The sequence below is a fragment of the Palaemon carinicauda genome, unplaced genomic scaffold, assembly GCF_036898095.1.
Source record: "Palaemon carinicauda isolate YSFRI2023 unplaced genomic scaffold, ASM3689809v2 scaffold230, whole genome shotgun sequence".
In the NCBI taxonomy this organism is placed as follows: Eukaryota; Metazoa; Arthropoda; class Malacostraca; order Decapoda; family Palaemonidae; genus Palaemon; species Palaemon carinicauda.
In genome coordinates, this window is record NW_027169921.1 from 74,584 (window position 1) to 102,463 (window position 27,880).

Genomic DNA, 27,880 nt, shown 5'->3' on the forward strand with positions numbered 1-27,880 from the left:
GGATTCTAGGTGAGAGGAACCAGCGATTGGTCATACTTTCTCTTATGTAATCACTTTCAGGAATACGATCCTTTGTCTCCTTGCAGGTCCGGGAAACAGTTTCCATGCATCCACGCTACCAGGAACACAAGCATGGGTCTCCTTGTGGCTCATGGGGCATTGGAAGATGTTCCCATGTGTACACTTGATCAGGAACTATGAGTTGCCTCCTCGCTCGTAAGAGTGGCGATATTTTACTTTTCTTGAGTACAAGGGGTCCGAACTAGATGTTGAATCAGTTTTACGCTTGATTAAATGACAAGATTTTCTTTCGTGTGGTCATGTTCAGGAATACGATTATCAGTTGGGATCGGTCTCCTCTTGATTCTAAGATCAGGGGAAATGTTCCCACATACTTGCATGATAAGGAACATGATCACAAATCAGCTGTTCTTTCTCCTCATCCATGCACGATTGGGAACATGAACACATGACCTCCACAGACTGCTATTAGCACTCGTACAATCCTCAAAATGTTCCATTGCATATTCATAATTGCGGACAAGGTTCATCATCACCTGGTGACTGATTTCACGCAACCTGCCTGCACGCTGCCCGATATTGATCTCACTAGTACTATGCTCCTCTAGTTTTGAAGGGTACTTTCAGTTTCCATTCCATCCATCTTCCAGGGAGCTCGTCGAATTCAGCCTAGACTGCAAGTATTCCTGCTTATGATGCAGTGTGGCTATCCCGCCGTGGCATAGCAGGTTTTTTTCCCCAGAGAACTCTCCTTGCTTTCCTCATGGCCGCTCAGGTGCAGGCTTCCGCCTCCTCTGCTTTTTGGAGGGCTGGTCAACTCCGGTAGGCTCGGGTTCGACCTTCTTCAGCGCCGGGACAAGCTTCCGGATGCTTACCATGAGTGTGGGTTCATGGTATTTTGCTTGGAACCTTCTCTTCTTCTGCCTCAACATCTGGAGTATCTGGCCATGATATTGAGTCAACGGCCTTACCACGTTGGAAACCCCTCTTCTCGTCCGTCCAGCGAGGTTAAGCAACGTCGGTTCTGGTCGATACTTGGATGGGTGACCACCTGGGGACGCCAGATTCTGTTGCTACATCCTCCGAGCCTTCCTTTCAGTTGACTGTGGCAAGACTGAGGAGAGTCGCAGTACCCGTTCTCAGTCAAGCAGAGCTTTCAGCCCTACCTTGGAACGTTTCCTAGTTCTCCTTTCTTCATTGACCCGTCTATAGTCCGAACGGTCGCCTCAGGATAAGTTCCATGTGGGGCGGTCCAAGTTCCGGTGGTTTCAGGCAACGTTTAACCGGACTTCCTGGCCCCTATGGGACCAGCGGAACTATTAGACCTGCAATGGGTGTTGACCTATGGAGCCTCTTGATGGTAGTGGATATTCTCGTCCTTTCCCCACATTCTTGATGCTGTTCTCGGACTCGTCAAAGGAAGGGGGGGGGGGGCATGTTCCAGTCCAGGCCTATGGCCAAGACCTGAAGGATACCTCTCCATCATTCAGGCAGGCTTAGGGGCCGTAGTCTGTCCCCTCTACAGATCCTACAGCTCCTGCCGAGTCGCCTTGTACGCGTCGACTTCATGATTCTGGCGTGTTCTAACCAGCAGGGGACGCATTTTCACACCTTCACATCTTGCAGTAGAGATACCGGGATGATTGAGATTCTCTCAATACCACCATCGGCTCTCTCATTCCAGGCAGGGGAATGTTCTCTCTGACTATCCGAGCAGAGCCTCGTAGAGAGAGTGTACCTGGGGGTCTTTGACCTTGAGTAACCAGCAAGTCCTGGTCTGGGGGACCTGATCGCGACAGCTTGGAACCTCAAGCTTCCGCTGTTCTTCCCCCCAGTCTCAGACCCCGAGACTCTGGCAAGATACATTCCGGTGATGGTGGGACAACTTCGACGCCTGCGTCTTCCCTCCTTTTTGTCTGTGGACAATGGGTCTCAACAAGACCAGGTTGTCGGTCAACCTTTCAATGGGAGAGCTCCACTGGGACTATGCGCAGAACGGTTTTGGACCCTCTGCTTCCCCTGACGGAACTCCCGGGAGAGCTTCTCCCACGGCGCAGACTACTCAAACAACCACACTGCGACATCTCTCCCGAACCGGGGCGTCGCTTCGGCTTCATGCCTGGAGACACTACGCCTCCTCCTCAAGAAGAGACAACCCGCTACAGTTGCAGTACGGAGGTCGCGTCATCTGCGATAGTCTCCGCAGGGGTCTCCCAGGCAAAGTGAAGAGTCTTCGGTGGTTGGTGCCGTGGGAGATATACCTCTTCCCTTGAGGCCTCTTCTCCAGCAATAATGGTCTTATTGCCTTTCGGCGGGAGGAAACTCCTTTCCGCTCTCGGCAATGAAGCCTGTCGCTCAGCCTTTCCCTGACCTTCAGGCTTAAAGGAATAACTTTTTCCTGCCCGCTGGATCTTTCCTCGCTCATGCGAAGCTACGATCGTCCCTGAACTAGTCGGAGGAAGACCTCCAACTTGGAGCATGGCTCGGACTTTTAGTCCTTTAAGAGATCTTCTCAAGACCCTTTACGACAGGCCTCGGATTGTATTCCGCCTTGGGTCTCCTGCTCACTCTGGCCACGGCCAGTGTGTAAGCAATCTTCTTGGTCTCGTACGACTCCCCCTTTCTAAGGAAGAGGGGAAGGCAACATTCAGGTTCGCTCCTGAGTTGTTGGCTAGACTCAGAATCTGGGGGTCCCGGCCCTTCGGTCCAATTCCTTCAAGATTTCGAGTCTCCATTCTGTGTGTGATGTCCCAAGACCTTCTCTTTCTTGCCAGTAAAGGAATCGAGAGGTTAGCTTTGGGAACAGCTGCAGTTTGTCCTCAGTTGCAGCCGATTTAGGAGCACAAGGAGGACACGGGGGAGAGTCACCAGTATACCTCTTCAGCCCGGACTCAAGGACATTCATCTCGACCTGTCTCCAGACCCTCCCCCGTCACGTCGCCCTACAGCACGATGTTGGATACATCGCAACGTCCCTCGCCTTCGAGTAATACTACTCTGTGACGCAAGTGCTACAAGCTGGAGTCTGGAAGCGTCTAATGACCTTCGCAGCCCGCTTCCTGCAGGGCGTGACCCACAGGAGTCTCGATACGTTTTCTATCGCTTTGTGGTGGCTACACAACAGCTGGTCTAACCTCAGGCTTGAGGGCAATGTTATCAGGTTTTAGTCTGCATGAACGAAAGAAGTATGTCTGGCCCTTATTTCTTTCTTCATCATCCCCTCTACGGGGAGGCGGCATCCTGGTCTCTGCATAGCTGACCTCGAACCTCTCCAGGTAAACCATGCTTCCTTGTGTTCCGAGTATTGAGTCAATACTGTCGCGTCCCCCATACCCTGACGAGGTGGTATTGGGAACGTCCTAACCCAGAGTTCCTTCTGGAACTCCAGGTCAACTGCCTAGGACGGGTCACACTTCTTCCTTCACACACAAGCTTATATAGGCCACACGGTTCCTTGCGGAGCAAGGAACTTGTGAGGTGCAGGGACTCCTTTTCTCGAGTGCGACTCACTCGGATTCTGAGTCCCCGGGTAAAGCCAAAGCCAGTATGGCTGGGGACTTTCCACCCTATCTAAGGGGTAAGTCACCCTCTGTAAATAGCGTGGTTTGTATTTCGGTTACGGAACAAATGACAAATTTGAAGATAATTTGTATTTTTCCTAACCATACAAACCTTAGCTATTTACACATATTTGCCCGCCAGCCCTGTCCCCCAAGACAAGTCCTACCTCTTAAGTGAAAGTGAGCATTCATCTGTGTGTGAGGGGGGGGGGAGGGGTAGCTAGCTACCACTCCCCTACCCCCCCGCTAACTAGCGCGGGGGTAATACACCCTCGTTGAATTCTAATGGCTCGCCATTTCAGCTGCGCTAAAAGGTAAACCCAATGTAAATAGCTAAGGTTTGTATGGTTAGGAAAAGTACAAATTATCTTCGAATTTGTCATATTATTAGTAATTTGTATTTTTCCTAACATACTTACCGAGAAACACTTTCGAGTTATGACCCCCCCATCCTTCCCCCTTGTGCCTCACTGAGCTTTAGTATTGTTCCTTACATAAAACTTACTGAAGCCTACAACCTGGGAAACATGCGGCTTGGCTCAGTATCGCCCTCAGGGCACGTTCTCCTCCGCTAGGCCTATCATTATAGAAAATGGGAGTAGGGTAAACTACGCAAAACACTGGTCATTTGAGAGGAGGTTCCAGGTAACTCCTATGAAAGTGTTTCTCGGTAAGTATGTTTGGAAAAATACAAATTACTAATAATTTGTGATATTTTGTAAAATTTTGCTCAAGGTCTTTTGATGCTTATTGAAAAGTAAAAGGATTTTTATTACCCTATTGAGAAGTATTATTCTTATACAGTATTCCTTTTTGGGAAGTCAAACAATTGAATTTTTCTCCTGATACTTTTGTTTCATTTCAGGCGGATCAACTTTGCACACAAATTGATCGAGATCGAGATGAAGCACATCTTGTCGTCCATTGGCAATGACTTAAGTCAGTTCGTCATGCACTTGCAGTATATAAAGGTAAGTCATTGGACTAACTAGAATTATTTTACTTTGATAAAAAGTTTTTAATCGATGATATATTGTACAGTGTGATGCCGTAAAACCTTTTTGTTCCGTAACTAAAATACAAACCACGCTATTTAATATGGGTAATTACTTTCGGCGTAGCTGAAATGACAAGCCATTAGAATTTTAACAAGGGTTTACTACCCCACCGCTAGTTAGCAGGGGGTAGGGAAGGGTAGTATACTACACCCCCCCCTCACACACACACACCTGTGCTGAGCTTCACTTTGCTATCGGCTCGGTTGCTATACAGACGTGTCTCCTATCACCCTCGCCTACACTGACAGCCATTAATCTTTGTTTGCTTTTTCTTTTTGACAGAGTGTTTGGAAGTTGGCCTCTGCGATGCGGAAGTGTCCCGGCTTACCTGACCGCCCTTGTGGGACTTATATGTTGGCGGTCGAAACAGATCCACACACACCTTATGTCCTTTTTGTAGTTGCCAACGGTGTGATAGAGATAAAGTATGTGGTGAGTGCAGGGAGTGGTCTACCTCCCAGTGAGAGAGGTTTTCCCAGCGCCGGAAGAAGAAGTCGAAACGGGATATTTCTCCTTCAAGGGCTTCCTTGAAGAGAGAAAACCCCAAGGACTCTTCTTCTGTAGCCCAAACCTCCTCCAAAGCTCCCATTCGATTGGCTTCTTCCGAGAGGCAGGCGATTGGTAGCGTAGGCCGCATTTCTGTTAACCAACCTCGGGGTTTGGGAGAGGGAGTTGCCTACCATAGCGAGGCAGCTCCTCCCCCTCCCCTGGGGGAGGATTGAATTTCTAATGTTGCTAATGATGATTTGTTACAGCTTTGGGCTTCCTTGGGGCTTCAGGGCTCGCCCTCCAAGGAAGCCCTGTTTGACATAATCAGGTTAGGGGCAGCTGTCAAAACAGTCACCGACGTTAGCAGAGGTTGATCCTCTGTCTATCATCAACGTTATTGTGGCAGAGGCTTCTGACGTGTTATCTCAAACCTCTGCTCCTGTTGCTGATGTAGCTGAAGGCTTAGCTCCCCCCTCCGAACATCCTTCGAGGGAGGAACTAAGTCCAACGGTCTCTCCTGCAGGTGATTCTTCCCCTCGGGGGAGTTCACTGACAGAGACTCCTCTTCGGAGGACTGCCGACAGTCTACCTACTGCCCCCAGAGGGCGTATAAGGCGTAAGGCCTGCCTTCCCCTCCGCCGTAGCCGCCTTCCTTCACCTCACAAGGGTGTTAGGAGGCCCCTCTTTGGCTCACCTTCGCCGCAGTCCGCTGCAGAGGAACCTCGTCGCTGTTCACTTGCCCTTCCAGCTACATCCCTGGACCTGTCCGCTGATCGTTCGCGATCTCCTACTCCTGCCAGACCTGCTGACCTGCCGTCGCCCTTCCTAGCTGCCGACACGCTGTGGTCGCCCACGCATCCTGCGATCAAGCAGGCCACGGTCCCTTCGGGGCAAAAGGGACTTGCTCACATTGTAGCAAAGTCCCTTAAGCGCCAGGTATCACCTGTGCGCCAACGTTCTCCTGTGCGCCAGTGCGCTATTGCGCGCAAGCGCTCTACAGTTGCTGACCCAGAGACAACGAACCAGCGAGCTCCTGTTCCTGAGACTTCGCGTTGCGCTACTCAGACTACCTCACATGAAGATTTTTCACCAAGCGATACCATCACTAGGTCTTCACACCTGGAGGCGATCCAGCAACTACTACAAGAGAGGCTTTTTGAAGCTGGTTGCTATGTGCATGGCAAGATACTTCCGGGAGTCGTCATCTATGGCGTATCAGGCGAAGTGGTCTGTCTTTGGTGGTGGAGGTTATTGACGTGGTATCTCTCCACTCAGTGCCGGTATTCCAGCAGTAGCGGAGTTTTTACTGTTCCTTCGGGGGGGAGGTTGGGGAACTCTCTCAGTGTCGGTGGTGAAAGGCTTTTGTTCAGCCTTGAACATTGTCTTTGAACTGAATCAAGTTAACATTTCTTCCTTGATGGAATTGTCACTCCTCATACAGAACTTCAAGCGTTCTGGCCCTCAGTCGAAAGTTAGACCACCTCCTTGGAACATTGTCAGGGTCTTACATTCACAGAAAGGAGCCCCTTATGAGCCTCCACGTCAAGCATTGGATAAGGACGTGACCTCAAAGATGGTTTTCTTTTCGCCCTGACCTCTGCAGGTAGAGTCAGCGAGCTACATTGTCTTTCGTACGTCATCACCCATTCGAGGGGATGGGTGGCAGATCACACTCGGTTTCGTCCCTGAGTTTGTTGCAAAGACTAAAAATCCGTTTTTAGAGAATCCTAGCTTTGGGCCCTTTCGGATTGAGAGTCGCTGAACAGTAACAGACGATACTGATCAACTCTTACTATGCCCTTTAAAGAAGATGAGGTTATATCTCATAAGGATGAGAAGAGCTCGACCCCAGATCAATCAGCTGTTCGTCAGCACGGGGAAGACCAAGAGGAGAATCACGAAGAACTCAATCTCCTCTTGGATCAGGCGAGTAATAGAAAAGGGCAAGGGCCTTAGACACCTCGACGTCAGGTAGAGGTCCCCATGCCCATGATGTCAGGGGAGTAAGTACTTCTCTGGCATTCCAAAATAATTTTTCTGTTCAGCAGGTACTTCAAGCAGGCAGGTGGAAACGTCAAACAACATTCACCTCCCGCTACCTGCAAGAAATAACCGACAGGAGCCTAGACACATTCTCAGTAGGTCCTGTGGTAGCTGCTCATAACATGATCTAAACACTTCAGCTCCCTTGGGGGACAATTACCAGTGGTTCTAGGGCAGAGAATTACCCGCGAAGTAAGTCTAGGATGAATGTGGCAGTGACTGGCCACTTCCTACTTCATCTTCCCCTCTCTTGGGGTACAACATTTGGGGAACTCTGCACAGCTGACCTCCTTCTTCTGTTGGTGAGTTTCACGCTCTTTGGACAATCGTATATACATGTATATACTGTATGTGGTATGCTTCCGTCCTTCTGTCAGGGGGAGGTGGAAAGAAATATTGCATAAGTAGAGGGCATGGCCCGAATAGCTACGATGTATGTTCCAAGAGATTGATTCCTTATTCGCCAGCCATGATTGCCCCTGGCTGTTTTCCTACGAGGATAATGTGGTGCAGGATCCCTCAACTATACAGAGGCCATCTCGGGACAGTTGCCAGCCATTTGGTTTTGGACTTCCACCTAAAGGTGAGTCTCCAGAGTAAAGAGCAGTAGTTTTGTATTTTGCACAGGAACAAATGACAAATTTGGAATTAATTTGTATTTTTTCTGAGCAATACAAAGGTAGAGCTCTTTACACATACTGACCTGCCAGGAACAACACCCTGAAAGCCCTGCTGCAATTGCATAAAGGACGGTTAGTCCCTAGTGCTGGTGTGAGCGGGAAGGTTAACCTACCCCGCTCCCTGTCCCCGCTAACTAGTGGTGGGTAGTTACACACCGACAAAAAGCTTTTTGGCTGGTTTCAGCTTCACCGAAATAATACTCCTTAGTAAAGAGCTCCAGGTTTTCATTGCTGGGAAAAATACAAATTACTTCCAAACTTGTCAGATTTAGTTAAATGATTTTTATTATCATTATCATTATTATTATTACTTGCTAAGCTACAACCCTAGTTGGAAAAACAGGATGCTATTAGCCCACGGGCTTCAACAGGGAAAATAGCTCAGTGAGGAAAGGGAACAAGGAAAAATAAAATATTTTAAGAAGAGCAACAATATTGAAATAAATATCACTTTATAAACTATAAAAACTTTAACAAAACAAGAGGAAGAGAAATAAGATATAAGATAGAAGAGTGTGCCCAAGTGTACCCTCAAGTAAGAGAACTCTAACCCAAGACAGTGGAAGACCATGGTACAGAGGCTATGGCACTACCCAAAATTAGAGAACAATGGTTTGATTTTGGAGTGTCCTTCTTATAGAAGAGCTGCTTACCGTAGCTAAGGAGTCTCTTCTGCCCTTACAAAGAGGAAAGTGGCCACTGAACAATTACAGTGCAGTAGTTAACCCCCTGTGAGAAGAAGAATTGTTTGGTAATCTCAGTGTTGTCAGGTGTAAGAGGACAGAGGAGAGTCTGTAAAGAATAGGCCAGACTATTTGGTGTCTGTGTAGGCAAGGGGAAAGAACCGTAACCAGAGAGAAAGATCCAATGTAATACTGTCTGGCCAGTCAAAGACCCCATAACTTTCTAGCGGTAGTATCTCAACGGACGGCTGGTGCCCTGGCCAACCTACTACCTTCTATTGAATTGACATTGGCCTGCAAATGTGTTAATCAGGCAATGATTGTATTCTGAAAGTAATAACTTTATGTATTTAGGAAAATCTTGCTCTAGGTCTTTGATGTTTATTGAAAAGTAAAAGGATTTTTACTATATTGAGAAGTATTATTTTGAAACAGTATTCCGTTTTGAGAAGTCAAACAATTGAATTTTTCTCCTGATACTTTTGTTTCATTTCAGGCGGATCAACTTTGCACACAAATTGATTGAGATCGAGATGAAGCACATCATGTCGTCCATCGGCAATGACTTAAGTCAGTTCGTCATGCACTTGGAGCATGTAAAGGTAAGTCATTGGACTAACTAGAATTATTTTACTTTGATAAAAAGGTTTTAATCAATGATCTATTGTACAGTGTGATGCCGTAAAACCTTTGTTTTATCGTACACTGATTATGCATGGTAAGGTGTGTGACACAGTAGAGCGGTCTAGTGATCTTTGGAAGTGCGGTACAGAAGGTTCTCAGCTTGCAAACATTCGGAGATACTAACACAAATCCAACGGAAAATAACAAAGATAAGATGAAGGAATACTGTAATAAATCAATACTACATCATTTTAAACACAAGACTTACCCGGTAGTCATATATATAGCTTACGTCCCCGACGTCAACGGCAGAAAATTTGAAACTCGCGCCAACCGCCAGTTGGATAGCCAGGTGTACCACCCCTGCACCCTAGCGAGGTACCTGGGAACCATTCCAGTGACCCTCATATATTCCCTGCCATCGCTAGAGGCGACACGTGAATTCTACTCCGTCATTACTGATTGTTTTTTTGGTGAAGTACAAATCTTTGGTTATTGACTCCCGCTTGTTTTTGATCTCGCTTTGGATATTTCTTGATTTTGTTTGGATTAGATAATTTTGGACCTTTGCTTCTGAATTCTCTTTAAAATTTCAAAATGGCCACCCCCCCCCTATAACTTTTAGGTTATGTGTGACTAGTGTGTGTAAGAACCGAATGGCTAAAGCCTCTCTTGACCCCCATTCTCTCTGTGTTGCATGTAGTGGTAAAGAGTGTGATTTAGGTGATCGCTGTGATGAACGTGTTTTACTGTCAGAGTATGAATGGATTGAGTTTGATAGATACAGACGTAAACTCAAAAGGGATAGATTGAGGCGTAGTTCTTCTCGCTCATCTAGAGATATTTCCTCTTCCCATGTCATTAATCCTATTCCTTCACCTGTAGTGGTAGATCCCGATCCCACTATTGCAGTTGCTAATGAACCTTCACTAATAGATATGTTAGTGGCGATTCAAGCTCTCGCCGCTAAAGTTGAATTTGTTCCGGAACTGAAATACAAACCACGCTATTTACTTGGGGTAATTACTTTGGCGTAGCTGAATGACGAGCCATAAAAGTTTTAACGAGGGTTTACTACCCCGCCACTAGTTAGTGGGGGTTAGGGAGGGGTAGCTAGCTACTCCCCCCCTCACACACACCGGTGAATGCTTCACTTTACTTTTGGCTCGGGAAGAGAACAGACCTGTCTGCGCTCTCCCTCGCTTTGACTGTCATATTAATCTGTTTTTGCTTTTTCTCTTTTGCAGATAGCTTGAAGTTGGCCTCTACTGACAATGCGTACTTGCCCTGGACTTCCCGGCCGCCCTTGTGGGACCTTTATGTCGGCGGTCGACACCGATCCCCACACCTTATGTCCTCACTGTAGGGGCCAGCGGTGTGATAGTGATAATTTATGTATTGAATGTAGGGATTGGTCTACCTCTCAGTGGGAGAGGTTTGCCCGGCGTCGGAAGAAGAAGGCCAAAAGGGATCTTTCTCCTTCAGAAGCTTCTCTGAAGAGAGAAAATTCCAGGACTTCTTCCGTTGCCCTTTCCTCCTCCGAAGCTCCCCCTCGAGCAGTCTCTTTCGAGAGGCCGGCGAGTGGTAGTGTAGAGTGTAGACCGCTGTGCTGTTGACCGATCCCGGGATGCGGGAGAGGTAGTTGCCTCCCATAGCGAGGTGGCTGCCCCTCCTCCCCCGGAGGAGGATTTAATGTCTAATCGTGATTTGTTTCAGCTTTGGGCTTCCTTGGGGCTGCAGGGTTTGCCCTCCAAGGAAGCCCAGTTTGACATGATCAAACTGGGTGCAGCCGTCAAACAATCGCCAACTACAGCAGGGATAGATCCTCTGTCTTTGGTTGACGTTGTTGTGACGGAGTCATCCCTTGGGTCAAGTCAAACCCCCGTTCCTGTGGCTGAGGTAGCTGACAGCTTAGATTCCCCCTCCGAACACCCTTCAAGGGAGGATCTAAGTCCCACGGTCTCTCCTGCCGGTGATTCTCTCCCTCGGGGGAGCTCACATACAGAGACTCCTCTTCGGAGGCCCCTTGATGGTCAGCTTGCTGATCCCACGGCCCCTTGTGGGCGTATAAGGCAGAAGGCTCGTCCTCCCCTTCGCCGTAGAGGCCTTCCTTCCCCTTACAAGGGGGTTAAGAGGCGCCTCTTCGGCTCTTCGTCACCACAGTCCTCTGCGGAGGAGACGACTCGCCGTTCACCGATCCTGCCAGCTACCACCCTAGACCTCTCCGGGGATCGTTCACGATCACCTTCAGATGATGGTCGTCCTTCGAGACACAGTGACCAGTCTCCTAGACCTTCAACATCTAAGGTTCCTGATGCGCGTGACGCGCCACCTGATCCTGCCGCTGCGCAGTCTCCGGGCCCTTCGGGGCTGAAGGGTCTTGAGCGCAAAACCGCGCCTCCTGCCCTCAAGTGCCAGGTTCTTCCTGTGCGCTCTCCTGCTGCTATCGCTGCTGTGCCTGCCGTTGCCGCTGTTCCTGACTTAGCGCCACGGCGCTCACCCTCATGCGTTCACGACACCGTTCCTGCCACGTGCCAGATATCCCCTGCGTGCCCACGCCCTTCTGCACCCCGGCGCCCCCCAGCAGTTCCTGTTGCAGCGTGCTAGCTCTCACCTGCGCACACGCGCCCTCCGGTGAGTTCTAGGAATTCTTGCCGCATACATTTTCGCCGTAGGACTTTTTGTCACGGACTTTTTGCCATAGGAAACTTTGCCACTAGGTATTTTTGCCGTAAGGAATTCTTGCCGTAAATTGCATATTACTTTTATAATTTAAAGGTATATGAAAGAGTTGATCTATAAAAAACAATTAGCATAGTGGCCTACATCAATACATCTAATGCGATGGATGGTATCTGATAATTGCTCTTACTTATGAAGTTTTAAACAAGCAGTTTTAGCCCATACACACACTCCACTGGTCTTTGATAAATAGGTCGTGCTTCTAAAGTTTAAAACAAGTTGTTTATAAACAAGAAATATACACACCTACTTACATACATACATACACACATACATCTAATTAGCTCTTACTTAGCAAGTTTTAAACAAGAAGTATTTAGCATACATACATACACTCTACTACATACATGAATGCCGTATAATGAATAAAATATATCTAAATTATGAGTATAAAAGGGTATGAGAATAATAGTGTATTATAAAACTGAAAGTTTATTCATTTAAAACAAGTAATAAATTTAAGAGCAATTGAAGTTACAATAAATATTCAAATATTCATCATTGTCAAAATAAAATCAATAACAAAGGTATTACAATATAGAAGGTTTATTTATTTAAAATTTTAAATATTTGAAAAAAAAACTTTAATTAAGATTAGAATGAGTGCAAATTCATTGCAATACTCCGTAAATAGTGTACTTTATGCTGAAAATCATATCTTGAAACAATTCTTTGTATTCGTACATAAACATCTTTGTACTTTTTCTTCATGTGAGATGCTTCGCCGTGTTCAATATCAATTTTTTTCTTTTTTGCTAGACTCTCTTCGTTTTTCAAAAGGTTAATTAATTGCCAAATATTTGGGTGGATATTTGTAACAGAACTTTGCAAGGCATTATGAAACCCTTCTACACTATCATTGGTGTTTGGTAACTTATTTAAAGTCCGTTCATAAACATTCCACATATCCACAGGAAATGTTGGACCGACTCTTCGTCTACAAGGGCCCCTGCCTCTTACCCCACCAATATAATACGTCTCAAAATAAGATACCAGGTCCTGAGGCAAATCATCTTTGTCAACTAGTTCTTCAAATGCTCTAATAACGTCACTAGAAGGAACAAATGCAAGTGCTGTAAAGCATTTGATCAAGGTGTTAAATTCCAAATCACTCTGGTAACGCACTTTGTGGCCAAATTCACAGACTTTTCGAAAAATATTTTTAGCTAAATGAAACAAACATCCGGTTACACTCACAGAAATAATTTTTCTGTTCAGCGGGTACTTCAAGCGGGCAGGTGGAAACGTCAAACAACATTCACCTCCCGCTACCTGCAAGAAATAACCGACAGGAGCCTAGACACATTCTCAATAGGTCCTGTGGTGGCTGATCATAACGTGATCTAAACACTTCAGCTCCCTTGCGGGACAAGTACCAGTGGTTCGAGGGCAAAGGATTACCCACGAAGTAAGTCTAGGATGAATGTGTCAGTGACCGGCCACTTCCTACTTCATCTTCCCCTCTCTTGGGGCGCAGCATTTGGGAACTCTGCACAGCTGACCTCCTTCTTCTGTTGGTGAGTTTCACGCTCTTTGGACAATCGTATATACATGTATATACTGTATGTGGTATGCTTCCGTCCTTCTGTCAGGGGGAGGTGGAAAAAAATATTGCATAAGTAGAGGGCACGGCCCGAATAGCTACGATATATGTTCCAAGAGATCGATTCCTTATTCGCCAGCCATGATTGCCCCAGTTCATTTTCCGACGAGGATAACGTGGTGCAGGATCCCTCAACTATACAGAGGCCATCTCAGGACAGTTGCCATCCATTTGGTTTTGGACTTCCACCTAAAGGTGAGTCTCCAGAGTAAAGAGCAGTAGTTTTGTATTTTGCACAGGAACAAATGACAAATTTGGAATTAATTTGTATTTTTTCTGAGCAATACAAAGCTAGAGCTCTTTACACATACTGACCTGCCAGGAACAACACCCTGAAAGCCCTGCTGCAATTACATAAAGGACGGTTAGTCCCTAGTGCTGGTGTGAGCGGGAAGGTTAACCTACCCCGCTCCCTGTCCCCGCTAACTAGTGGTGGGTAGTTACACACCGACAAAAAGCTTTTTGGCTGGTTTCATCTTCACCGAAATAATACTCCATAGTAAAGAGCTCCAGGTTTTCATTGCTGGGAAAAATACAAATTACTTCCAAACTTGTCAGATTTAGTTAAATGATTTTTATTATCATTATCATTATTATTATTACTTGCTAAGCTACAACCCTAGTTGGAAAAGCATGATGCTATAAGCCCAGGGGCTCCAACAGGGAAAATAGCTCAGTGAGGAAAGGGAACAAGGAAAAATAGAATATTTTAAGAAGAGCAACAATATTAGAATAAATATCTTTATAAACTATAAAAACTTTAACAAAACAAGAGGAAGAGAAATAAGATATAAGATAGAAGAGTGTGCCCGAGTGTACCCTCAAGTAAGAGAACTCTAACCCAAGACAGTGGAAAACCATGGTACAGAGGCTATGGCACTACTCAAAATTAGAGAACAATGGTTTGATTTTGGAGTGTCCTTCTCCTAGAAGAGCTGCTTACCATAGCTAAGGAGTCTCTTCTGCCCTTACAAAGAGGAAAGTGGCCCCTGAACAATTACAGTGCAGTAGTTAACCCCTTGGGCGAAGAAGAATTTTTTGGTAATCTCAGTGTTGTCAGGTGTAAGAGGACAGAGGAGAGTCTGTAAAGAATAGGCCAGACTATTTGGTGTCTGTGTAGGCAAGGGGAAAGAACCGTAACCAGAGAGAAAGATCCAATGTAATACTGTCTGGCCAGTCAAAGACCCCATAACTTTCTAGCGGTAGTATCTCAACGGACGGCTGGTGCCCTGGCCAACCTACTACCTTCTATTGAATTGACATTGGCCTGCAAATGTGTTAATCAGGCAATGATTGTATTCTGAAAGTAATAACTTTATGTATTTAGGAAAATCTTGCTCTAGGTCTTTTGATGTTTATTGAAAAGTAAAAGGATTTTTACTACTCTATTGAGAAGTATTATTTTGAAACAGTATTCCGTTTTGAGAAGTCAAACAATTGAATTTTTCTCCTGATACTTTTGTTTCATTGCAGGCGGATCAACTTTGCACACAAATTGATCGAGATCGAGATGAAGCACATCATGTCGTCCATCGGCAATGACTTAAGTCAGTTCGTCATGCACTTGGAGCATGTAAAGGTAAGTCATTGGACTAACTAGAATGATTTTACTTTGATAAAAAGGTTTTAATCAATGATCTATTGTACAGTGTGATGCCGTAAAACCTTTGTTTTATTGTACACTGATTATGCATGGTAAGGTGTGTGTGACACTGTAGAGCGGTCTAGTGATCTTTGGAAGTGCGGTACAGAAGGTTCTCGACTTGCAAACATTCGGAGATATTAACCCTTTTACCCCCAAAGGACGTACTGGTACGTTTCACAAAATTCATTCCTTTACCCCCATGGACGTACCGGTACGTCCTTGCAAAATAATGCTATAAAAATTATTTTTTTCATATTTTTGATAATTTTTTGAGAAAATTCAAGCATTTTCTAAGAGAATGAGACCAACTTGACCTCTCTATGACAAAAATTAGGGCTGTTAGAGCAATTTAAAAAAAATATACTGCAAAATGTGCTAGGGAAAAAATAACCCCTTGGGGGTTAAGGCTTGGAAATTTCCAATGAGCCTGCGGGTAAAAGGGTTAACACAAATCCAACTGAAAATAACAAAGATAAGATAATGAAATGATGTAATAAATCAATACTATATCATTTAACCCTTTCACCTCCAATGGAAACACTGGTACGTTTCACAAAACTCATCCCTTTACCCCCATGGATGTACTTGTACGTCCTTGCAAAAAACTGTTTTTTACATCTTTTTGCATATTTTTTATAACTTTATGCAAAACTTCAGGCATTTTCCAAAATAATGAGACCAACCTGACCTCTCTATGGTGAAAATTAAGGTTGTTAGAGCAATTTTAAAAAAATATATTGCAAAATGTGCTTGAAAAAAAAAAACGCCTGGAGGTTAAGGGTTGGAAAGTTCCAAATAGCGTTGGGGGTAAAAGGGTTAATACAGTAAGCAAAATGGCATTTGTAATAACCTGATATCTATTTCATATAAAACCGGACTTTTTATTGACTTTTGTAGCTGTAAATTATAGGCATGGGAGTCAGGTTAGGCCTACCCTAGGACAAAATCTAACAAAATTTGACTTAAAAACCATTTCTTGGAACCTATTAAGTTTGTAAGTTGAGGATCTTCTATAAATTAAGCCCAATATTTTGGTCCCCAACTGGATAGTCTTTGCTAGGTGTAATGGTTAAACTTTGTTGTAAATATTTAGATGACAACATTCTAAATGCATTTAAAACGAGTAGAAAGAGCATTCAGACATTTTAGATCTCCGTCAATGAAGATTGTTAACATTTGACTCAAGTCTACAGACTGAGCTTTCCCTTCTTCATATGTTGACCGTGTCGTTGGTGAAAGGCTTTTGTTCAGCCTTGTCTTTGAACTGAATCAAGTTAACATTTCTTCCTCGACGGAATTGTCACTCCTCATACGGAACTTCGAGTGTTCTGGCCCTTAGTCGAAAGTTAGACCATCGCCTTGGAACATTGTCTGGGTCTTACGTTCACAGAAAGGAGCCCCTTATGAGCCTTCACGTCAAGCCTTGGATAAGGACGTGACCTCAAAGACGGTTTTCTTTTCGCCTTGACCTCTGCAGGTAGAGTCAGCGAGCTACATTGTCTTTCGTACGTCATCACCCATTCGAGGGGATGGGTGGCAGGTCACACTCGGTTTCGTCCCTGAGTTTGTTGCAAAGACTAAAAATCCATCCTTAGCGAATCCTAGATTTGGGCCCTTTCGGATTGGGAGTCACTGAACAGTAACAGATGATACTGATCAACTATTACTATGCCCTTTAAAGAAGATGAGGTTATATCTCATAAGGATGAGAAGAGCTCGACCCCAGATCAACCAGCTGTTCGTCAGCACGAGGAAGACCAAGAGGAGAATCACAGAGAACTCAATTTCCTCTTGGATCAGGCGAGTAATAGGAAAGGGCAAGGGCCTCAGACACCTCGACATCAAGTAGATGTCCCCATGCCCATGATGTCAGGGGAGTAAGTACTTCCTTGGCATTCCGAAATAATTTTTCTGTTCAGCAGGTACTTCAAGCGGGCAGGTGAAAACGTCAAACAACATTCACCTCCCGCTACCTGCAAGAAATAACCGACAGGAGCCTAGACACATTCTCAGTAGGTCCTGTGGTAGCTGCTCATAACGTGATCTAAACACTTCAGCTCCCTTGCGGGACAAGGACCAGTGGTTCGAGGACAGAGGATTACCCACGAAGTAAGTATAGGATGAATGGTGCAGTGACTGGCCTTTTCTCACTTCATCTTTCCCTCTCTTGGGGCGCAGCATTTGGGGAACTCTGCACAGCTGACCTCCTTCTTCTGTTGGTGAGTTTCACGCTCTATGGACAATCATATATACTGTACATGTATACAGTGATGCCTCAGGATACGAAAGTAATCCGTTCAGGATACGGTTTCGTATCCTGATTTTTTCGTATCCTGAGTCGCGTTTTACATGTTAATAGCCTAATCCGTTCCAAGCCTTACGAGAAGACACCTTTTCTTCCATAAACACGCTAAACTGTAGTAATAAACATGCAATGCAGCCATTTCTATCATTCAATAATTAACCCAACCATTAAAAACAGCCTAATCCATTCCAGAAACCACTATGAGATTATTCAATAATGTAGTTATAGCCTAGTTATCCCCCCCAAGCCCTAAGAAAACGGTCCGTTTTCTTTACTACTGTATAAAAGTTACGGTACTGTATGTAAAGCATTTGAATCAGTGAAGGTGTATTGTTACCTGTACTGTACCTACACCTAAATTAAGGATTGATACTCTGAAAAAAAGGTTACAGTTAATTAGTGTAACAAAAAAGTTGAAACTTACCTTTTGATTGAGACGATGTCCGATAGCGAAGTCGCGGCAGAGGAGGATGGCATAAGGCAGAAAACGTAACAAGTGACAGACTACGTACAGTAATTTACACACTTAACATTACGTATGGAAAACTATAAAATGAAAGAAAAAATTACTTCAACACTTAACGGTAACATAAAACTTAAAATTGAATTTTTTTTTTTTGCTCTTTTATAACTTTACGTTTTTCATATTTTCTAAATCTCTTCTACTTCTTCATCACTTTCTTTTTTCTGTTTCTTTTCTTTACTTTCACCTTCTAATTCTTCATCCCTTCCTCTTTTCTGTTTCTTTTCTTCACTTTCACCTTCGTCTTGGCCTACTAATACCGCTGGCCTCTTTAATAAGAAACTATCCATTGAACCTTGTTTCTGCCTACTTTTCAACACATTTCTAAAATGCGTTAGGCAAACGTCATTGCATTGTTAAAGCGCACGGTTGGTATAAACTTTTTCTGGATGTTCCTTTTCGACGTAGTCTGCCATTTTATGGAAACATGCGAGAATTTCCTTGATGTCTGCCGTTTTCAAAGGTATAACATCCTCCTCATCACCGCTAGAGAACTGCTCTTGAACATCACTCACTTGCATCGTCTCCAACTCCTTTAGGTCGTCCGTCGTCAACTCCTCGTGGTGCTCCTCGATAAGTTCATCTATATCCTCCGCGCTAACTTCCAGCCCCATGGTCGTACCAAGATGTACGATGTCAGCCACCTCACACTGCTGAATTGGTTCAGGATCGTCAACGATCTCGGCTTCGCCTCCAGGCTTCCCGAACCCTTCGAAGTCTCGTGCAGAGACAGCATCAGGCCAAAGCTTCCTCCAAGATGAGTTCAGGGTACGCCTCGAAACTTCCTGCCAAGCGAGATCGATGAGTTTGAGGCATATCACGATGTTAAAGTGATCTTTCCAAAATTCACGCAGAGTGAGGTTTGTACTCTCTGTGACTTGGAAACATCTCTGGAAGAGATGCTTCGTGTACAATTTTTTAAAATTTGAAATAACTTGCTGGTCCATGGGCTGGAGGAGAGGGGTGGTGTTAGGCGGTAGATATAGGACCTTTATGAAGGAATACTCGGCCAGAAGATATTCCTCGAGGCCAGGAGGGTGAGCTGGAGCATTGTCCAACACCAGCAGACATTTCATAGGGAGGCGGTTTTCTTCCAAATATTTCGGACAGTCGGACCGAAGCAGACATTCACCCAATCAATGAAAAGTTGCCTCGTTACCCAGGCTTTAGCATTCGCCCTCCACATCACGGGAAGGTTCTCCTTGATGACTTTTTGGGCTTTGAAGGCTCGGGGATTTTCTGAATGGTACACCAGCAGGGGCTTTATCTTGCAGTCCCCACTGGCGTTTGCACAAAAAGCAAGGGTAAGCCTGTCCTTCATAGGCTTATGTCCGGGTAGCCTCTTCTCCTCCGCCGTGATGAACGTCCGACGAGGCATTTTCTTCCAAAAAAGTCCAGTTTCGTCGCAATTGAAAACTTGCTGCGAACTGTAGCCTTCTTGCAGAGTCAACGTGTCGAACGTTTTAACAAAGGCTTCGGCGGCCTTCGTGTCCGAGCTGGCTGCCTCCCCATGCCGTACCACTGAATGAATGCCAGTCCTTTTCTTGAATTTCTCGAACAACCCACGAGAAGCCTTGAACTCTGTGGGTTCCTGCTGGGATGTTCCTTCTCCTGCCCCTTCTTCGGCCTGAGAACGCACGAGATCACCGAAAATGGCGGAGGCCTTCTGGCAAATTGTAGTCTCAGTGATGGTGTCTCCTGAGATCTCTTTGTCCTTGATCCACACAAGAAGCAGCCTCTCCATCTCGTCATGCACGTGGGTTCTCTTGTTGGAGAAAATAGTGACGCCCTTAGAAGGTGTCTCTGCTTTGATGGCCACCTGCTGCTTCAGGATGATGCCTATCGTAGATGGATTCCGGCCATACTCCTTGGCGATCGCACTTAAATGCATGCCAGACTCGTACTTTTTTACGATTTCAAGTTTCGTCTCCATCGAAAGCATCGTCTTCTTCTTTCCTTCGGCAACATTCTTGGGACCCATGGCTACAGTAATACGTAATATAATACACTACGTACGTTATATACAGTACTATGTATAGTAAACACTAATACAGTACAGTGCACAGTAACGAATGTTTAATAACGATAACACGTGGCGTACGAATGTACTGTATATTAACACTACTGTATGTCAAACAAGCGAAAGCACACAATGTCTGTTAACGATACCGCGGTCGGAACGAAAAGAGAGAGAGAGAGATGAACGCCCGTGTGTAAGCAAGCTGGAAGCAGGATCTTATGGCGTCAGCTAGCGTCTGAGTAGGGAGATAACCAATGTGTGAGCGGGAGGCTGTAAGTGAGTCTACCCAAGTTCAAAGTCCGGCGGCGCGCGCTTTTTAAAATCACTCGGCGAAGAGTTGGGATCTCGTAAGGTTTTCGTATCCTGAAATTTTATTCATATACTGGGGCATAAAAATCTTCCAATCACTTTTCGCATCCTGAATTTTTCGTAAGCAGAAACTTTCGTATCCAGAGGTATCACTGTATATGTGATATGCCTCTGTACTTCTGTCAGGGGGAGGTGGAAAGTAATAATGTATATATTAGTAGAGGGCACGGCTCAAATAGCTACAGTGTATGTTCCAAGAGATTGATTCCTTATTCGCCAGCCATGATTGCCCAGGCCGATTTCCTACGAGGATAACGTGGTGCAGGATCCCTCAACTATACAGAGGCCATCTCGGGACAGTTGCCATCCATTTGGTTTTGGACTTCCACCTAAAGGTGAGTCTCCAGAGTAAAGAGCAGAAGTTTTGTGTTTTGCATAGGAAAAAATGACAAATTTGGAAGTAATTTGTATTATTTCCGAGCAATACAAACCTAGAGCTCTTTACACGTACTGACCTGCCAGCAACAACACCCTGAAAGCCCTGCTGCAATTACAAAAGTGACGGTTAGTCCCTAGTGCTGGTGTGAGCGGGAGGGTTAACCTACCCCGCTCCCTGTTCCCGCTAACTAGTGGTGGGTAGTTACACCCCGACAAAAAGCTTTTCGGCTGGTTTCATCTTCACCGAAATAATACTCCATAGTAAAGAGCTCCAGGTTTTCATTGCTGGGAAAAATACAAATTACTTCCAAACTTGTCAGATTTAGTTAAATGATTTTTATTATCATTATCATTATTATTATTACTTGCTAAGCTACAACCCTAGTTGGAAAAACAGGATGCTATTAGCCCACGGGCTTCAACAGGGAAAATAGCTCAGTGAGGAAAGGGAACAAGGAAAAATAAAATATTTTAAGAAGAGCAACAATATTGAAATAAATATCACTTTATAAACTATAAAAACTTTAACAAAACAAGAGGAAGAGAAATAAGATATAAGATAGAAGAGTGTGCCCGAGTGTACCCTCAAGTAAGAGAACTCTAACCCAAGACAGTGGAAGACCATGGTACAGAGGCTATGGCACTACCCAAAATTAGAGAACAATGGTTTGATTTTGGAGTGTCCTTCTCATAGAAGAGCTGCTTACCGTAGCTAAGGAGTCTCTTCTGCCCTTACAAAGAGGAAAGTGGCCACTGAACAATTACAGTGCAGTAGTTAACCCCCTGTGAGAAGAAGAATTGTTTGGTAATCTCAGTGTTGTCAGGTGTAAGAGGACAGAGGAGAGTCTGTAAAGAATAGGCCAGACTATTTGGTGTCTGTGTAGGTAAGGGGAAAGAAGCGTAACCAGAGAGAAAGATCCAATGTAATACTGTCTGGCCAGTCAAAGACCCCATAACCTTCTAGCGGTAGTATCTCAACGGACGGCTGGTGCCCTGGCCAACCTACTACCTTCTATTGAATTGACATTGGCCTGCAAATGTGTTAATCAGGCAATGATTGTATTCTGAAAGTAATAACTTGATGTATTTTGGAAAATTTTGCTCTAGGTCTTTGATGTTTATTGAAAAGTAAAAGGATTTTTACTACTCTATTGAGAAGTATTATTTTGAAACAGTATTCCGTTTTGAGAAGTCAAACAATTGAATTTTTCTCCTGATACTTTTGTTTCATTTCAGGCGGATCAACTTTGCACACAAATTGATCGAGATCGAGATGAAGCACATCATGTCGTCCATCGGCAATGACTTAAGTCAGTTCATCATGCACTTGGAGCATGTAAAGGTAAGTCATTGGACTAACTAGAATTATTTTACTTTGATAAAAAGGTTTTAATCAATGATCTATTGTACAGTGTGATGCCGTAAAACCTTTGTTTTATCGTACACTGATTATGCATGGTAAGGTGTGTGACACAGTAGAGCGGTCTAGTGATCTTTGGAAGTGCGGTACAGAAGGTTCTCAGCTTGCAAACATTCGGAGATACTAACACAAATCCAACGGAAAATAACAAAGATAAGATGAAGGAATACTGTAATAAATCAATACTACATCATTTTAAACACAAGACTTACCCGGTAGTCATATATATAGCTTACGTCCCCGACGTCAACGGCAGAAAATTTGAAACTCGCGCCAACCGCCAGTTGGATAGCCAGGTGTACCACCCCTGCACCCTAGCGAGGTACCTGGGAACCATTCCAGTGACCCTCATATATTCCCTGCCGTCGCTAGAGGCGACACGTGAATTCTACTCCGTTATTACTGATTGTTTTTTTGGTGAAGTACAAATCTTTGGTTATTGACTCCCGCTTGTTTTTGATCTCGCTTTGGATATTTCTTGATTTTGTTTGGATTAGATAATTTTTGACCTTTGCTTCTGAATTCTCTTTAAAATTTCAAAATGGCCACCCCCCCCTATAACTTTTAGGTTATGTGTGACTAGTGTGTGTAAGAACCGAATGGCTAAAGCCTCTCTTGACCCCCATTCTCTCTGTGTTGCATGTAGTGGTAAAGAGTGTGATTTAGGTGATCGCTGTGATGAATGTGTTTTACTGTCAGAGTATGAATGGATTGAGTTTGATAGATACAGACGTAAACTCAAAAGGGATAGATTGAGGCGTAGTTCTTCTCGCTCATCTAGAGATATTTCCTCTTCCCATGTCATTAATCCTATTCCTTCACCTGTAGTGGTAGATCCCGATCCCACTATTGCAATTGCTAATGAACCTTCACTAAAAGATATGTTAGTGGCGATTCAAGCTCTCGCCGCTAAAGTTGAATTTGTTCCGTAACTGAAATACAAACCACGCTATTTACTTAGGGTAATTACTTTGGCGTAGCTGAATGACGAGCCATAAAAGTTTTAACTAGGGTTTACTACCCCGCCACTAGTTAGTGGGGGTTAGGGAGGGGTAGCTAGCTACTCCCCCCCTCACACACACCGGTGAATGCTTCACTTTACTTTTGGCTCGGGAAGAGAACAGACCTGTCTGCGCTCTCCCTTGCTTTGACTGCCATATTAATCTGTTTTTGCTTTTTCTCTTTTGCAGATAGCTTGAAGTTGGCCTCTACTGACAATGCGTACTTGCCCTGGACTTCCCGGCCGCCCTTGTGGGACCTTTATGTCGGCGGTCGACACCGATCCCCACACCTTATGTCCTCACTGTAGGGGCCAGCGGTGTGATAGTGATAATTTATGTATTGAATGTAGGGATTGGTCTACCTCTCAGTGGGAGAGGTTTGCCCGGCGCCGGAAGAAGAAGGCCAAAAGGGATCTTTCTCCTTCAGAAGCTTCTCTGAAGAGAGAAAATTCCAGGACTTCTTCCGTTGCCCTTTCCTCCTCCGAAGCTCCCCCTCGAGCAGTCTCTTTCGAGAGGCCGGCGAGTGGTAGTGTAGACCGCTGTGCTGTTGACCGATCCCGGGGTGCGGGAGAGGTAGTTGCCTCCCATAGCGAGGTGGCTGCCCCTCCTCCCCCGGAGCAGGATTTAATGTCTAATCGTGATTTGTTTCAGCTTTGGGCTTCCTTGGGGCTGCAGGGTTTGCCCTCCAAGGAAGCCCAGTTTGACATGATCAAACTGGGTGCAGCCGTCAAACAATCGCCAACTACAGCAGGGATAGATCCTCTGTCTTTGGTTGACGTTGTTGTGACGGAGTCATCCCTTGGGTCAAGTCAATCCCCCGTTCCTGTGGCTGAGGTAGCTGACAGCTTAGATTTCCCCTCCGAACACCCTTCGAGGGAGGATCTAAGTCCCACGGTCTCTCCTGCCGGTGATTCTCTCCCTCGGGGGAGCTCACATACAGAGACTCCTCTTCGGAGGCCCCTTAATGGTCAGCTTGCTGATCCCACGGCCCCTTGTGGGCGTATAAGGCGGAAGGCTCGTCCTCCCCTTCGCCGTAGAGGCCTTCCTTCCCCTTACAAGGGGGTTAAGAGGCGCCTCTTCGGCTCTTCGTCACCACAGTCCTCTGCGGAGGAGACGACTCGCCGTTCACCGATCCTGCCAGCTACCACCCTAGACCTCTCCGGGGATCGTTCGCGATCACCTTCAGATGATGGTCGTCCTTCGAGACACAGTGACCAGTCTCCTAGACCTTCAACATCTAAGGTTCCTGATGCGCGTGACGCGCCACCTGATCCTGCCGCTGCGCAGTCTCCGGGCCCTTCGGGGCTGCAGGGTCTTGAGCGCAAAACCGCGCCTCCTGCCCTCAAGTGCCAGGTTCTTCCTGTGCGCTCTCCTGCTGCTGTCGCTGCTGTGCCTGCCGTTGCCGCTGTTCCTGACTTAGCGCCACGGCGCTCACCCTCATGCGTTCGCGACACCGTTCCTGCCACGTGCCAGATATCCCCTGCTTGCCCACGCCCTTCTGCACCCCGGCGCCCCCCAGCAGTTCCTGTTGCAGCGTGCTAGCTCTCACCTGCGCACACGCGCCCTCCGGTGAGTTCTAGGAATTCTTGCCGCATTCATTTTCGCCGTAGGACTTTTTGTCACGGACTTTTTGCCGTAGGAAACTTTGCCACTAGGTATTTTTGCCGTAAGGAATTCTTGCCGTAAATTGCATATTACTTTTATAATTTAAAGGTATATGAAAGAGTTGATCTATAAAAAACAATTAGCATAGTGGCCTACATCAATACATCTAATGCGATGGATGGTATCTGATAATTGCTCTTACTTATGAAGTTTTAAACAAGCAGTTTTAGCCCATACACACACTCCACTGGTCTTTGATAAATAGGTCGTGCTTCTAAAGTTTAAAACAAGTTGTTTATAAACAAGAAATATACACACCTACTTACATACATACATACACACATACATCTAATTAGCTCTTACTTAGCAAGTTTTAAACAAGAAGTATTTAGCATACATACATACACTCTACTACATACATGAATGCCGTATAATGAATAAAATATATCTAAATTATGAGTATAAAAGGGTATGAGAATAATAGTGTATTATAAAACTGAAAGTTTATTTATTTAAAACAAGTAATAAATTTAAGAGCAATTGAAGTTACAATAAATATTCAAATATTCATCATTGTCAAAATAAAATCAATAACAAAGGTATTACAATATAGAAGGTTTATTTATTTAAAATTTTAAATATTTGAAAAAAAAAACTTTAATTAAGATTAGAATGAGTGCAAATTCATTGCAATACTCCGTAAATAGTGTACTTTATGCTGAAAATCATATCTTGAAACAATTCTTTGTATTCGTACATAAACATCTTTGTACTTTTTCTTCATGTGAGATGCTTCGCCGCGTTCAATATCAATTCTTTTCTTTTTTGCTAGACTCTCTTTGTTTTTCAAAAGGTTAATTAATTGCCAAATATTTGGGTGGATATTTGTAACAGAACTTTGCAAGGCATTATGAAACCCTTCTACACTATCATTGGTGTTTGGTAACTTATTTAAAGTCCGTTCATAAACATTCCACATATCCACAGGAAATGTTGGACCGACTCTTCGTCTACAAGGGCCCCTGCCTCTTACCCCACCAATATAATACGTCTCAAAATAAGATACCAGGTCCTGAGGCAAATCATCGTTATCAACTAGTTCCTCAAAGGTGTAATAACGTCACTAGAAGGAACAAATGCCAGTGCTGTAAAGAATTTGACCAAGGTGTTAAATTCCAAATCACTCTGGTAACGCACTTTGTGGCCAAATTCACAGACTTTTCGAAAAATATTTTTAGCTAAATGAAACAAACATCCGGTTACACTCACATTTGTTTTAAACTTTAGAAGCACGAGCTATTTATCAAAGACCAGTGGAGTGTGTGTATGGGCTAAAACTGCTTGTTTCAAACTTCGTAAGTAAGAGCTAATTATCAGATACCATCCATCGCATTAGATGTATGTATGTAGGCCACTATACTTATTTTTTTTCATAGGTCAAATCTTTCATATACCTTTAAATTATAAAAGTAATATGCAATTTGCGGCAAGAATTTCTTACGGCAAAAATACCTAGTGGCAAATATTCCTACGGCAAAAAGTCCGTGACAAAAAGTCCTACGGCGAAAATGTATGCGACAAGAATTCCGGTCACCCCTCCGGTGCCCCAGCGGCCACCTACACTCACGCGCCCACCGGCTCCCCAGCGGCCACCTACGCTCACGCGCCCACCGGCTCCCCAGCGTCCACCGGTTCCTGCCTCGTCCCGCGCAGTCCAGAAGGTTCCTTCGCTGGCGTACAGGCGCCCACAGGTTCCTCCGGACTCGCCGCGCCTGTCTGGAGAGACGCGCGACACGCACCCACGCGCGGTTCCAGATCCAGCGCTCACCAACGAGCCAACGCGCTTCAACATCCCAGTGCGTCGCCCAGGAGGCTTTTAAGCTGGCGCACGGGCGCTCATGGCCGCCCCTGGGCTCTCCTTCCAGACTGCGCGATCCTGCACGCGCTACAACCGCGAGCGACGCCCCATTTACGCACCCTATTTCTGTCACGCGCCCTGTTCCTGTCTTCAAGGCGCCTAATGTAACCCTCCAGCGCACAACTGTGCGCCCTCATCCAACCGCGCGCCCTACGCGGCCGCCGCAGCAGCACACCCCGGTGCGACCACATCCTGATGCGCGCCCACGATCGCCGGCGCGGCCAGCGCGCCCACAGGCGAGCATGCCGGTCCTGTCAGACCAGCGACAACCGCCGCGCCAACGCGCCATCCCTGCCGCACGCGATCCTGCACCAGCGCTCAGGCGCCCTCCCCCGGTTCTCCTGGACACGCGCTCAGGCGCCCCCGTTATCTCGCGCCCCCGTTATCTCGCGCCCTCCAGGGCCGCATCAGGTTGCTGCGCGCCCTCGCGTCCGGCCGCCTCCCGTGCCGGCTCCTGCGCGCCGCACGCCCTCGCCATCTCCTACGTGCGCCCGCGACCACGCGCCCGCTCCATCGCCAGCGCGCCATCGCTCCCTCGTTCCTGAATCCTCACCCCCGCGCGAGCGCGAGATTCCTGTGTCGCGTGAGCCCTTCGTGCGCGACTCTTTCACGCGGGACCCTGACCAGGGCCCGTCACGCGACCCGCAGCGCGAGCGCTGCCAGGCGGACAGTTCTTCGTCTCGTTCCCCTCCCCGCAAGCGCAGACCAGTACGCTCGCCGGAGGAGGGGCGTTTCCCGGACAGGTCTTGGGACACTTTCCTTTCAGCCCCACAGGCGAACCCACATTTGTCGACTCCTCCTAGGGATCGCACAATCCCCTTCCCTCCAGAGGGGGTGTCTGACAGCGTGACTGTCAGCCAGCAGCCCTGGTTCGGCACCCTAGTCAGAGCTCTTGTGCAGGCGATTAAGCCCGCCCTCTCTGACGGGGGTCACAAACCAGCGGCAGCTTCCTCCCCCCTGAAGGGGAAGAGAGGAGTCTCTCCCGTGGAAACTCCTCCGAGGCCTATTTTGTCTCCTCGCAGGTCCTTGCGCAAGGCTCCTTCTCCCCCCCAGACTTTCTCTCCCTCCCCTGCGGATGAGGACTACCCATCCTCAGGAGAGTCGGATTAGCCGGACCATTCCCCCATCGCACCAATGGGGGAAGCGCCGCCTCTCCCTGAGAAGTCGTTTCGTCCAGGGGTGGAGAAGAGCCT

General features: G+C 46.0%; 1 long non-coding RNA gene across 2 annotated transcripts in view; it reads left to right on the forward strand.

Moving 5' to 3' along the window:
• The window catches only part of LOC137636108 (uncharacterized), a 61,470-nt gene that overhangs the window by 12,178 nt on the left and 21,412 nt on the right, over window positions 1-27,880 (forward strand). The window contains exons 2-5 of one of the 2 annotated variants that reach the window (XR_011042936.1): window positions 4,447-4,552; window positions 9,031-9,136; window positions 14,977-15,082; window positions 21,980-22,085. This is a non-coding gene — a long non-coding RNA (uncharacterized lncRNA). The remainder of the gene's footprint in view (window positions 1-4,446; window positions 4,553-9,030; window positions 9,137-14,976; window positions 15,083-21,979; window positions 22,086-27,880) is intronic. The other variant, XR_011042937.1, reaches the window with a different exon arrangement.